Source organism: Peromyscus maniculatus, chromosome X, assembly GCF_049852395.1.
Source record: "Peromyscus maniculatus bairdii isolate BWxNUB_F1_BW_parent chromosome X, HU_Pman_BW_mat_3.1, whole genome shotgun sequence".
Lineage (NCBI taxonomy): Eukaryota > Metazoa > Chordata > Mammalia > Rodentia > Cricetidae > Peromyscus > Peromyscus maniculatus.
The window spans coordinates 117,928,887-117,943,505 of record NC_134875.1 but is presented as its reverse complement, the minus strand read 5'-3'; the positions used below and the strand labels follow the sequence as shown (position 1 = coordinate 117,943,505).

General features: G+C 41.7%; 1 pseudogene; it reads left to right on the top strand.

Annotated features, from left to right (window-relative positions):
- The first annotated feature begins 1,276 nt into the window (after positions 1–1,276).
- Positions 1,277–2,784, top strand: LOC102915431 (small ubiquitin-related modifier 3 pseudogene; annotated as a pseudogene).
- Positions 2,785–14,619: the final 11,835 nt, after the last annotated feature.

Here is a 14,619-nt window from a genome sequence, read left to right as displayed (position 1 = left end):
TTTCCAAGGCAACTGACAACCAGCTGTTGCCCTCCAGGGTATCTCGAGTTTGGAGTTTTAAATGGGATTGCTCCCCCCACCCCATCTCTCTTCTCTCTTCTCTCTTCTCTCTTCTCTCTCTCTCTCTCTCTCTCTCTCTCTCTCTCTCTCTCTCTCCTCTCCTCTCTTCTCCCTCTCAGTTGGTTATAATTTGTCTTTTTGCAGAATCTCAAAACTGCAACAAAAATCTTGGCTACCTTAATGTTCTGATATTCCAATATGAGATATTAGATTAACAGTATAGATTATGAAGGCTAGGGTGCATGAGAGAGGAAGAAATCACATGACCAGAGAGGAAACCATGAAGAGATTCAGGGTGCGTAAGCTTCCTCTTATAACAACTTGTTCTCAAGAGAACTCAACAAGGTCTCATGAGAAGTACTTTAATCCCTCCCAAGAGGAGCAATCTTAATGACCCTACTGACTGAAACATCTATTTACCTCCATTTTTATAAGGTTTTTCATCACTTTTCATACCATAACTCTGAAGATCAAGTCTCCAACTCATGAATATTTAAGGGACAGCATACACTGAAACCACAGCAAGCACTGATCCATTCACAAAAGCTCCAGTTCTGTCTATGGCCCAGACACCTCCTGCTGAATCCTGCTGGACTATGCTGCTACACTGAGAATGAACATTCTAACACATGAACTTTTGAAGGGCATACTCAAGCCATAGGAGATCCATACTTTCTATCAGTCTCCAGCAGTGAATGGCAAAAAACATCAGTTGAAGAAATTTGAAAATATGAAGATGAGGAAAAGACTAGAGATGGCCATGGTGGAGGGTATCTTGTGATGGGGAAGAATGCAGCACTCTGTAATGTTTTCTTTGTCTTGTGGGTGGGGGGAGCAAAAGGAAGACAAGGTTGTCTTTACCTCTGTGGTCCACGTAGAGCTTAGTAACAATGTTTGGATTTATTTCCCTTGAGCCCTCTAGGTCCTGTAATGAAAAGCTGGAGAGAGAGAGAGAGAGAGAGAGAGAGAGAGAGAGAGAGAGAGAGAGAGAGAGAGAGAGAGAGAGAGAGAGGTGTAAGAAGGTAGAAACTAGACAAAAGACAAGGTCTGCAATGTATATCTAGGGGTAGAGTCCTTATCTGGCACATTTAAGGCCTTGGATTTGATACCCAGCATTACAAAAAACGAAACAGGTTAAAATATTTTGGGAGGGAGAGAGCGTGACTTGCCCGCTCCAGTGCCACCGGTTCCCGCTGCTCTTCCCACCGTCGCCACTGATGCGCAACCATGTCGGAAGAGAAGCCCAAGGAGGGAGTGAAGACAGAGAATGACCACTTCAACCTGAAAGGGGCGGGGCAGGATGGCTCAGTGGTGCAGTTCAAGATCAAGCAGCACACTCCACTGAGCAAGCTGATGAAGGCCTACTGCAAGAGGCAGGGCTTGTCAATGAGGCAGATTCGATTCCGGTTTGATGGACAATCAATCAACGAAACAGACACTCCAGCCCAGCTGGAGATGGAGGATGAGGACACCATTGACGTATTCCAGCAGCAGACAGGAGGAACAGCTCCCCGATGGACCGCCCCCATACCCAACCATTGTCCTGACATTTGCTATTGAATGGTGACCATGCAGCCACGCCAATCACAGAAGAGTCAGCAGAAGCCAGAGTCACTGCTTGGAGTGAACTACGGACCATAATGCAGGGACGCGAGTATTATGTAACTTGGCCAACAAGAGTGTTTGGTTTAGGGAAATGAGATGTGAGGTTTGGGGATTTGTTTTTTGTTTTTGTTTTTGTTTCTGTTTCCTCCCATCCCTAAACTATTTTTCCCCCCAAACTTGGGGCTGGATGTAGACTCTCAGCCTGTGGCCCAACTCTGCCCCCCAGAACTGTGGTTACCTCTAGTTTGACTTGTCCTAATCAAATAGAGAGCTTGTGGGCACATTCCCCAGTGGGCATGCCTATGGGATGTTGAGAGGGGGGAGAGGGACAGAATCCCACCTATTTGTTGTAGGCAAAGAATATAAAAATGTGAAATACCATAAATTTGAGCTTTCTCAAACATATGGTGAAGTTCAAGGGAAAAGACCAATGCTTTTCAAAAATGTAAGGAGTCCTTAAATACTGTGACCCAACTATTCCTGCACACGCCCCTTTCTACTTGGTGTCTGGGAGTGGGTACCTGGGCAAGGCTGGTACAGTGAAACCCACTCTCTTCCCTTTTCATGATGTAGAAGAAAGTACTCACCCTATCTCATTTGGAAATGAAATGTGGCCTCAGATTCTTTCTAGTACTTGGTTCTGATACATAATTATGGTTTCTGTTTAAGAAGGTAATTGGTTAAGTATCAAGTTTACAGTGATGTTGTGTAAGAGACTTGCTCTAAAGTGTGGCTGCAAAAGAAAGCCAGGGGAAGGTGGCCTCATCCTCATGGACTGTGCTCTGCCGCTTTACAAATGTATATTCAAATGATGCATCAGTGGGTGACGTCAGTCCTGCATTGTGGGGTCTAGACCAGTTAAATGTTCATAGTTCTGCCTGTCATCCTTCTGTAAGGATCCATTGCTGCTTGATGGCCATCTCTGCCTTTTATAGTCACCTGACACTGACCTACCATCTCTCGCTTGCTTAAAATCCTGAGGAAAATGTTCTTGTTTCCTGTTTTGCTGCGTGGGCTTGGGTGGGATGTCTGTTGGCTCTGTTGTGTTTATTCACCAGTTTGTACATTATTTGTTGTCCTTTACTACTGTAAACAGTAAATATAGTTTGGTTAAAAAAATATTTTGGGAGGGTACAATGATTCCCTGAGGTGGCCTTCAGTGCAGATCCCCAGACCTTGAACTGGATTCTCCTGGGTGGAGCAAATACAGAAAAATGAATATTTAAAATTTTTCAGATGAAAAAAATAAAATAAAATTCCTCAGATGTGCTTAAGTGAATTTATTTTTTGAGAATTTAATATATGAATACCGTATTTATAACATTTCCCCTACCAATTCTTCTGCATTCCCCTCACTCCCTCTGAAATTCATGACCTCTTATTCTTTATTGTTGTCACACACACACACACACACACACACACACACACAGAGAGAGAGAGAGAGAGAGAGAGAGAGAGAGAGAGAGAGAGAGAGAGAGAGATACATGCACATATGTACAATGTGCCAAGTCCCTTTAGTGTTGCTTGTATGTATATGTGTTTAGGTATGACCACTCAGGTTTGTATAATACATCATGGGACCACACAAACAGGAGTGAATCCATGCTTGGTACCTACTATCCATGCTAGCCTACTACCTGTACTTGGTGAGCCCATAGACCCTGGAGGAGAACCTACAACTGCCAGGTTCCTAAACCAGTATGGGTTCTAAATACTTATCCTTAAACTCACAGAGGAGTGTAGCTCTCAACCCTCATCAGAGAATCTTCTTCTTGCAGCAGAGGCTTTACAGAAAGCCACAGCTGGTCAAATGACTGTTGGAGTACCTAGCCCCAGTTGATACATCTACAACACAACCCCTACCTCTAAAACCTAAAGCTCAGAGGACATGAAGGGAGGAGGAAGAGGAGAGATTGTAAGAGCTGGAGGACCAGGGCATCTGCTGTGAGATATTGTCTTTCATATTTCACAGCAAAGTTGCACCATGAAATCTTAACAATGTGGTCACCTAAACAAGACCTGAAGAAGGACCACACAAATTGACATGCCAATGTGGAGAAGTGAAATTTTGCAAGATCCCTAGGATGAAGAGCTACAGACAATTAATGGCTGCTAAGAAAAGGAGAATCAATCTTCTCCACACATAGGCCCTCAAATGATTGATGGAGCTTTCCCTTACCCTATCATGATAAACCCTGATCTGTTGTTTTCCAAACATTATGCTGGCTCAAAGAAAACAAATTAAATCTCTAGGTCATCATAAATCTAATTTATCAGCTACTCATGGTTATGAAAGCCAGGCATCTCTCTTTTCTTATTAATCTTCCAACCAGGGTAATTTCCAAGTAAGAGTCTACTTCCCTGGTGCCTTCTGGTTAAATGAGAACACCTCTTACCTGCTTTCCTAATTGTTGGGAAGAGCTACTGTGCAGGGTTTTGCAACCTTGTCCCCAAACCCTGGGGTTGGGGACACCACCACAGTGGTGGACCCAGTAATTTCTCTTTTTTCTCTGCAGAGTAATGAAGTTTACAAAGTGCTTCCTAAGCTGTTTGAACCTGAGGTGTTGCATAAATTGATTATGTAAGAAGAATGGGAGCCACATTGAAGGCATCTGTATTATCTTTTCTGTCCCTCTGCCCCAACTCTGGGAAAAATTTGAGTGCATATCTGCTGGGAGAGCAGAAGTTATAAACAGGCACCACCTGCAGGCTAGAGGAAGAGTCGTGGGGTTATACATTATGCTTTGAATAGACAAATCTAGCCCATGAATGTGTACTACTCCCACTCAGAGAACACCTGCTCTAGGCCGAGTGTTGAACCAGGCATCTGCTTATATATTGTTTCTTATTCCATTTTTATTACCACAGAGCAAGGATTTTGGTTTTAAATTCCCAGACTGTAGAATGTGGGAACTGAGGCTAGGGGAAAAAATGCAGAGTGTTTGCTTCTTGTCATACAATCACAACATAGACCTTTGTGAGATTCGAAACTAGGCTCTAGGCTGGGGTGGCACATGCCTATGATCCCAGCACTTGCAATCTGGGGACTGGGGGATCAGGAGCCTTCCACTGCAGCCTGGGGTACATGAGACACTAAGAAAAATAAAACCAACTAACCAAGCAAAAGTTTAAATAAACCAGGCTCCAATCACTTTGCCACTGGACATCTCTGCATCTCTTTTCTAGGAGTGGGCATGAAGGGAAGGAGCAAGATGAAGAGCGAGAAGATCTCCGACTAAAAGTAGGAGCAGCACACATCTCATTCTGACTTACTAGGTGCCAAGTTCGGGGATATTCTTGCTGATCTCCAAGCACCACTTCTTAATGTTGTGCTAGGGAAAAGTTTCTATCACTGCTTGTTTTGAAAATGTGGTTGAGGATAGTATTCTGAAAATCATTAACTCACCATATTTTAAAGATCTCCCTCTAATTGCTGTCCTCTTTTTGCCTTCTTGTGAGTAATAAGGTTACAGCCAGGAAAAGAATGGGAAGAATTAAGACTTCGACACACAGAAGGAGGAAATAGGAGAGAAATGCTTTCACTTTCTGGGACTGGAAGTTTTTTGGGTTCCAGGAGATAGACATGAGAAAAGAGAAAGAGGTTCAAGATATTAATTACTAGTGTCCTTACTTCTTCCCATGACTTTGGCTGAAGATACATTAGAAAAAGTTCCATGGTGTTTAATGGGTGAGGTCTAAAAAAAGGCTCATGTCCTATCACCTCTTTGCTACCCTGTGAAGAAGCCTCCCAAACTGCTTTCACATGTTTACAATGTTCATAGAATCTTTCAGAACATTAATCCATCTTTTAATTAAATCAGTGTTTTTCAACTCTGCCATGACATTTTAATGTAACTGCTTTAGTTAGCTTTTAATTTAGCACTGTTATTACAGAGAATTCTCATCAATTGCGTTTTGAAACACATACATGGTTTCTTTTCTTTCTTTCTTCTTCTTTTTGAAATACAGATTCTTCTTACTCTCTCAGCATAACACCACGAATTAAATTTAATGAAAGGTAAGAAAAATCGGACATCTCCTCTGGATGCAGGAACTTGTGACTCCTCATATGCCAGAGGGTAGAATTGGCTCCTCACTGCCTGCTCTCATTCCTGATGGTACAGCAGAGACAAGAGCCATGCCATTATCACTTCTTGTTCACTGTATCTACACACACACAAGACGGGCAGAGGTGGTAGTGCCTCCCAAGGCTTTAGTGCTGTTTTGACTTGAAGTCATCTTACACTTAAGTGGGTGATCCCACTTTAAGGAAGCAGTGTGAAATATTATATTGTTGGGTGTAGTAAAGAGAGACAATGCTCCAGGAATGCCTTAGGCTGCCTATTTTACAGAGTGGTGATTATTTGAGTTTGGGGATTGATTGAAAGGATTGCTGATTATTCATGGTTCCTGGTATCCCTGCCTTTTAGCAGTACCCTTCCATATTAATTCTGGGCTTTACCCTGCTGTTGCATCCCATTTTGCGTTGCTATAACAAAAATCCTTTTATTTTCTATAACAAAATTCTTGATGCTGGATAATGGGTAAATTAACATTTCTATAGATGTTTGTTTAGCTGACAGTTTTGGGGGTTTGAAGTTCAAGATTAGTTGGGCCCCATTTGTTGAGCCTTGGTGAGGGCCTTCTGGATGCATCATAAGATGGATGGTGGTACCACAAGATGGAACTGCAAGACTCTGCAAGAAGTCATGTGATGAGTTAGAAAGCAAGAAAACACAGAGTCCAGCCATACTTTTTTTTGTAACAATCATCACTTGCAGTAATTGGCTACATTACTACTTCAAGAACTACAGTAGTTTTTTCTGAGGATGGTACCTTCATAGTCTAACCATCTCTTAAGGCTCCACACCACCTTAATACTATGGTGTTTAGAAGCTAGTTCATAGCAAATGGAACCTTTGGAAAATATACTCAAATTGCATCCAAACCATAGTACCTGTGACTTTCTTTGGCTATTGGGCAATAGCTTATTATGCTAAACAGTTTTTCACATAATCAGAATTGTTTGTAGTTGGGGTTTGATCTCATAGTGATGGGTGGATAAAACCATGTGAATGAAGGAGCAAGGCTCATAGGTAGAGAGGGTGATTACCAGTACATATTCTTTCTTAGGATTATTTTTAAGAGAAGGAAAATTATACTAAAAAGGCAACTTACATAGTAAAAAATAAAAATGAGTCTGGGGAAGGTGACATTTTGGTCTCAGTGCTATTTTGCTACATCCAGCTTCCATCCAAGTCTGCTGAATAAAAAATTTTCAAGAGATTGTGTCTTTGTGTGTGTGTGTGTCTGTGAGAGAGAGAGCGAGAGGGGGAGGGGGAGGGGAGGGGGAGGGGGAGGGTATAGCTAGAGTTTTAGAGGGGGAGGGGGAGAGGGAGGAGGAAGGGGGAGGGGGAAGTGGGAGGGGGAAGGGGGAAGGGAATGGGGAAGGGGGAGGGGGAAGGGGGGAGAAAAAGAGAGAGAGAGAGAGAGAGAGAGAGAGAGAGAGAGAGAGAGAGAGAGAGAGAGAGAGAGAGAGTCCTGGATCTGAAGTCACACATAAAGATTCTTTTTGTTTGAGTTCCCTTTTTGTAGAATTCTTGAGAACTTTATAAAATATATCTTCCAAGGGTCAGACACAGCTTACTTTGCCTGCGCAGAGACCATGTCACACCATAAAAATCAGTTTTAGGTTATGGTGCATCTCTGGCACTTTACATTTAAGTTTTTCACTTGTATATTTTAATATTTTTGTCTTTAAAAACGTTTTTTGAGGAATGTATGGAGACCAGTCAAGGTGCTACTGCACAGGAAGCTGCTGGCCATGCAGGTGGGGAACATCCACATTGTTTAGATGTCAAGGATAAGTAATTATGAAGGAGACCAGGGTGTCAGATGGAGAGAAAGCAAATGGGTTGAAGATGGTTTATTGGACTGGATAAAGGTGGGGGGTGGGAAGAGAAATCAAAATGGGTTTTAGGATGGAACAAACTTGTGGTACCATTTACCACAGGAGAAGGTGTCTTTGTGTTTGTTTCTTTTTCTGTGGAGAAAAAGAAGGGAAATTCAAAGCTATGGTTGTATTAGTATGACGACCACAGTCTGGCACCACTAAGCCCTTAGACATTGCCAGATTTTATTTTCATCGGACAATCACACAGCTAGTCTTATGGCTATGAAGTCTGTACTTGAAGCTAGCATATCTCATACTTTTTTATGCTTAAAAGTCACCTGGGCATCTTGTTAAAGCCGCAAGTCTGACTCAGGCAGTGTAAAGCGAGGCTTTTGATTCTGTTTCTCATTGGGCCCATCTGAGCCTGAGCCTGAGCCTGTGAGTTCATGCTCATTTGTCCAATAACAGGGACATAGAGCACTCAGACCAGCACGGGACTGTCACAAAGTCTTTAGTAACAGTAATTGTTTCATTTTGACATCAGAAATGGAAGAGGAAGAGGAGGAAGCTCCATCATAGTCAGAGACTGGGACATATGAAACAGGTACTGAGTAGACTCCTTTGACTTTATGTATCTGGGGTCATCAATCTTAAGCCTTTTGGTGAAATTCCAATCTTCCTTTTTTTTTTTTTTTTTTTTTTTGGTTTTTTGAGACAGGGTTTCTCTGTGTAGTCTTGGCTGTCCTAGAACTCTCTCTGTAGACCACCTGTGTTTCTGCCTCCCGAGTGTTGGGATTAAAGGCATGTGCCACCATAGCCTGGCCAAAATTCCAATCTTTCTGTAAGCATTAGCTGCCACCTTGAAACGTTAGAATAGTTTCCTTTGGAACAAGACTGTTTGGAATTAGACTGCTTTGGGTGTTCGAGTCCCAAGGCAGCCTTGCAGAGAATGCCCTTGAAATGCAAGTGTCTGTAGAGCAGTTAAAGTTTTTAATGCACGAAGACTCACCCCTCTTTATGAAGCTATCTCCAGTTTGACAGAATATAAAGAGCTGAAGAAGCTATCACAGGCTCTCCAAAAAAATATTCAACTACATTACTACAAGATCAATTCATTCACTCAACAATTTAACTCAGGATGCTGTTGGCAGATTTTTTTTTTTAAAGCAGCTCCATCAAATTGCATGCAACCTGACATCATTTTAAAGTCTTAAGCCTACGTTTTTGTCAAAGGCAAACATTTGAAGTTGATTTCTCTAAGGGATGTCAAGGTGTAAAATAGCTTTCATGGGCTGTCTGAAGAATCATGGAAAATTAACATCAGAAGTAATTTTGATCACCAAACTTTAGAACTGGAAAACACTGAGGAGCTACAAAAGTCACAGAATCTCTGAACTGGTAGGAGTTGAACAAATCCTCTTAGAATGCAGTGGAAAAATATTTGATTCAAGAAGGAGAAACATTACAGTAAGCAATACAACCAGTCAGTGACTATATCTAATATAATGTTTGTTACTATTGATTGTGCAAAAATAATCACATTGTGAGAGTCTAAAGATTAGGGTTTTTTTTTTCAAGGACCGCATCTCCCATGGAGAGGTTTATAAAAGCATTCAGAAATTGGGGGAAAGATGAATGCCCACAACCCACATAGAAGACTTTGACTATCTTCTGCCTTTGATAAAAATAAAAAATGAGAAGCATTTCACATTTGACAAATATAACACTTTTTACATTATCATCAGAGGCAGGAGTATTTAAACCAGATGGAGAAATTTCTTTTGCTTTGGAGGGTGATCTGAGCTGAACAAAAGATGCTTATGGGAAGGATGGGGTGATAAGGACGCCTACCTGGGAGTTTCTGAAGAATGACAAACAAGAGCTTTATATGTTAATTACATTGCAAAAGTTGTTTCTGCACCATTGATTTTTTTCCAGTTTTAGTTCTGCTTCTTTTTCCTCCCTCTGTTGTATAGTAAAATTAATGTAGAAAAATATTGAGCCTTCTCTTAGATGACCGACGGGAAGAAGAATATTGATTCATATGTAGGCTCCAACAGCCAGGGCCTTCCCTCCCAGGATTAAAGTGCAGCACCCAGCAAGGCACCCAAGGCAATTAATGATCTGGCTCCTGTGCCTCCAGCACCCACCCACTGTTCAGCCATGGGGAGCTCCATTTCTTTTCAGAATACATCTTCCTTTTCCTAACTCTGTCTTTGCACGAGCTTCAATCTGCCTGGAATACCCCAGATGCCCCTCCTTTTTAGCTAGTGAACATTTGCTCATCCAATTAGACCAGGCCAAGGGCTCCTCTGCAAAGGCCTCTGTGAGCCCCTGGATAGAGGCAGAGGCTGCGTCTTGGCACTATTTATAGCCCTCCGTGCTGATGGTAACAACAGGGTCTTGAAATTACTCATTCACATGTATGTCTCTCTGCAGTGACTGCTCAATAGAATCACCAGTGGAGCTCCGGAAAGAGCTGATGTCACCTTAAGATTCTGATTCATATGGTCTAGGGTTGGATGATGGCACTACTATTGAAGTTGAAGTACCCTCAAGCAGTTTTAGGTTGCAGACAGCACTGAGAAATATCACGATTAGAACACCACCAGTTCTTTGCAGAGACTGTTTGTTTCTTTGTTTGCTGTCCCTCTCAAAGTGCCTGGCAATAAGACTTACATAGATCTAGGAAATGAAGTGGGTCGAAGCAGGCTCTCAGCATGTGCAATATTCACTTTGTTGGATGATCCGTTTTCTCAGGAATGGTCTGAGTCCAGTGGGGAAAGGTAAGTACATAGCATCACAAAGAGGAAAATATGGGCAAGCTCATGTTTTTAATCACCTTGCTTGACACCGAGTATGATTATAAATAAAAAAGCAACCTACAAGGAAGCTGCCTAGAGAATCATTTGTTTGGTACAAAGGAGGCCAGAAGTGGTATTTAGGACTTTTCATTAGCACACAAACAGTTCAGTTTCATATTGGTGTTTTTCAAACAGAGGTCACATCTGTCCACCGCCCCCACTTCCAGCAATCTCCTTGCCATTTTCACGCCGAATTTGAACTTTTGACCTCTCCTCTCTTTGCAACACCTAGCTCCCTTTCATGAACTCCTATTTAGCTGGTAAGCCTTTTACTTGGGGTGATGTCAGGATGGGTGACAAAAGGCTTTGGAAAGCAGTATAAATGTCCCTCGAATAACACTGGCTGGGTCCATCTCTGCCACTTCCTAGCTCTGTGATCTTATTTGAGATGAGATTGGGTGTGCTCAGGGTGGTCAGACTGTAGACTGTGATCTTATTTTATGTTTGCTGTATTGGTTATTTATCAGAATTAGTTTTTTTGGGTTTGGGGTTTGAGTGAGTTTGTATTTAGTTCCTTTTATTTTTTTTATTGAAATTATTATTTTTTTGTCAGCTAGTGGTGGCACACCCTTTTATCCCAGCACTTGGGAGGCAGAAGCAGGCTGATTTATGTGAGCTCAAGGTCAGTCTGGTCTACAGAATGAGTTACAGGACAACCAGGGCTACAGAGAAACCCTGTCTCGAAAACAAACAAGCAAACAAACAAAAAACCAAAAATATTTTTTTTCATGCAACATGTCCTAATCATGGTTTTTCCTCCCTCATCTCCTCCCAGATATTCCCTATTCCTCACCCTTCTAATGCCATGCTTTTTCTCTATGTCTTCAGAAGACAAACAAACAAAAAACAGACTCAAACAAACAAACAAAAAAAGAGTTAGGAGAAACACACACACACACACACACACACACACACACACACACAAAACCAGAAACCATAATATATAAACAAAAGATTAATAAAGAAGAAAAGCTCAAACAAAGCAATGTAAGACCAAAAAAATCTTGTTTTGTGTTGGCCATCAACTGCTAGGCCTGGGGCCTGTCATTAAGTGTGGTTTCTATACCCAGCGAGACTCCACTGGAGAAAATTAATGTTTCCTTTGCAAGCAGTTGTCTATTGGAGGCAGCTTCTTGGTTAGTGATGGGAGCGCATGTTTATTCCCCGCCCCACCGCCAGCACTGGGACCCCATCTGGCTTGGACCTGTGCAGGCCCTGTGCATGCTGCCACTAGACTGTGATGTGATTTTAGTTATGTCGCCTTTGTGTCTTCATTTTTTTTTCAACTGCAGAGTTAGATGCTGATATCAATACCAGTGACTGGGTTCCTAGGAGAATAACAATCAAATCAATAAGGTAATTTATACAGGGCACCCAGAGTAACTTCTAGTGCATTTGTGAACTTTCAATGCCTATAAGCTCATTTTGTCATTGCTATTATTTGGGGAAGTTTTTTTTTTTTTTTTTTTTTTTTTTTTTTTTTTTTTTTTAGAAATGCAAGCAGATCACTGGTGGACTTAAACCCAAGCACCTAGAAATCTTCAGTCGTCAATACTGGCTGTGCAGCAGCATCCTGTAAGAACTAGATAAGCACAGTTCTATTGTTGTCTTCTGGTTCTGCCTCTTTGCCCAGTATCCCTGATCTAATGTGTTTGAAGGAACTACTGCCTTTAATCTTTGACGTGTAAGTGAAAAAGTGTCTGGGAGATGCCTGGGGGCCCCTTGTCCACTCAACTAAAGAATGACCCATCATGGCACTCAGCTTTTCAAAGGGAAGCCTCAAGTGCACCATTAAGCACAATTGGCTTGGGGCCTTTGGCTCAGCATATGGCTGCTTCCTTACGGTCCTACCGGGGGCAATTTCAGATTTAAAGATACACACACATATGCAGTTGTACATGAATATCTAGGTACATACCCATATGTCCTGTCACATATTTCCTTAGGAAATCTGAAAGCAAAACATGTAGCTTTGATAAAGTTGTTTCCTTCACAAACAATATTTGTTATCAATTTATAAAGTATACTCACGGCAACTTTTCTGGAGTTGTTGCATGATTTTGTAGAGAAATGAATCCTGCTATCTGGTGTTTTTCATGAGGATGATACTAATCAACTACATACCAGACAGCAATTGTAGTCCTTCTGGGTTCTATTTCAGTGGAAACAGAAATTACCAACTACCACACCTGATTTTATTCACCAGGAAACAAAAGTATTTTAGGAGCCTAATATTTTGGCCTAGGAGTCAACAAACTCCAGGTTATGTTTTAACTTTCTGGACCTTTTTAGTTCCAACCTATTTATAGTTCTTTTCCATAGAAAGGAAAATTTTAAATGCAAGTAAAATTTTGGGCTACTGCCTGGGGTTTTAGGTGGAAAAACCCTAAGATTCATGGACTGACATGGTCTTTCAACCGAGAGCTTAGTGGCGAGTCCCACCAATCCTGTTTTCTGTGCTGATTTAAGGTTCCAGATTCTCTCCAGCATTTTTTGAGATGCCTCTGATGGCTTCCTGGAAAGCTTTCCAGTGGTTCTCATCCCCTAGCCACCTTCTGTAGTACTTTCCACATTACTCACACACAGGTTCCAGCCTACAGCCTCCTAGTGCGTCTTTACCCATGGCTAGGTCTCAGTGTAGAATTTGAGGTTCCTCTAGATTGAGCCTCAATTCTCTTCAGTCTCACCTGTGGATGCTTCAGAACACGCCCCTCCTCCATATACTAAACTCTGTTTTTATAAACACTGTCATCTTCATTCCTGATTATCCCATTTGGACACTTAGCTTTCGGATCCATTTCAAATAGTGATCAAGCATGAATTAGACTCCCCTTCCTTCCTTCCTTCCTTCCTTCCTTCCTTCCTTCCTTCCTTCCTTCCTTCCTTCCTTCCTTCCTTCCTTCCTTTCTCTCTCTCTCTCTCCCTCCCTCCCTCCCTCCTCCTCCTTTTCCCTCTCCCTCTCTCTTTCTTTGTTGGTCTCTGTCTCTAATAGTACTCTTTTGAGAGTGTCCTAAGAGGGGTTTATCTTTTTATCAGGTGTACAATGTTTTCTACTCGAATCCCATGTATTTGCATAATTTAAATATGATGGCTAATCTGGCTTGGCAACTTGATTGGAGCTGGAATTAACTAAAATATACACTTCTGGGTAAATCTGTGAGGGTATTTCTTTGAAGGATCAATTGAAGGTAGAATATCTTTCCTGTGACAGAGGCCCAAAAGTGAAGAAGTCCAAGGAAAAAGCAGAACACTTGCTTGCCTTGCTCATCTTTGCTTACTGTCCTCCTCTGACATCAAATTCCAACACATTCAACTTTCCAACCTGGACTAAAGAGAAATGACTCTCCAGGAATCCTCCAGTTTTTCCATGCCAAAGACTGCTAAGGATCCCAGCCTCATAGACAGAACATTTACTGATTTCTTAGTCACTCCAGCATACATAGTATGCTCTATGTAGTCCAGTCCATAGTATGTAGTCCAGCATCCATTGTTGAAATACACAGCCCTATAATGTAAACCAATCTAATAAATCCCCTTTATAATATATATTTATCCTATTATTTCTGTTCTTCTAAGGAACCCTGACAAATACAGTGAGCATTCTAGAAATAAGAACAATAATAATTATTATCTAATTGAAAAATAAATATATTCTTTCAGGCTCAAAATAGTTGCTTTTATTCTTAAACAATTTTCAATTGCCAAGTGGATTTCATTTGAAAATTTGAAGAAAGGAATATCAAAGAAATCAGTATTATTTGAAGGCTAGTTTAAAATAAGTATGAATATGCATGGCTCAGTGTTAACAGATTAACCTGCTGCAATGTTTTGAGTGAAAATGGCCCCTATAGGCCCACAGGGAATGACACTATTAGGTGGTGTGGCCTTGTTGGAGGAAGATGTCACTGTGGGGGCAGGCTTTGAGGTCTTATATGTTCAAGCTATGCCCACTGTGGCACACAGTCTCCTTCTGCTCCCTAAGGATCTCAGCTCCTTCTCTAGCACCAGGTCTGTCTGCATACCACCATGCTACCCACCATAATGACAATGGACTAAACTGCTGAACTGTAAACCAGCTCCAATCAAATGTTTTCCTTTGTACGAGTTGCTGTGGTCATGGTGTCTCTTCACAGCAAGAGAAGCCCTTGGTGTGAATGGGCTTGTTCCACCTGGTGCAGAATATCAAATGGTAGGTTT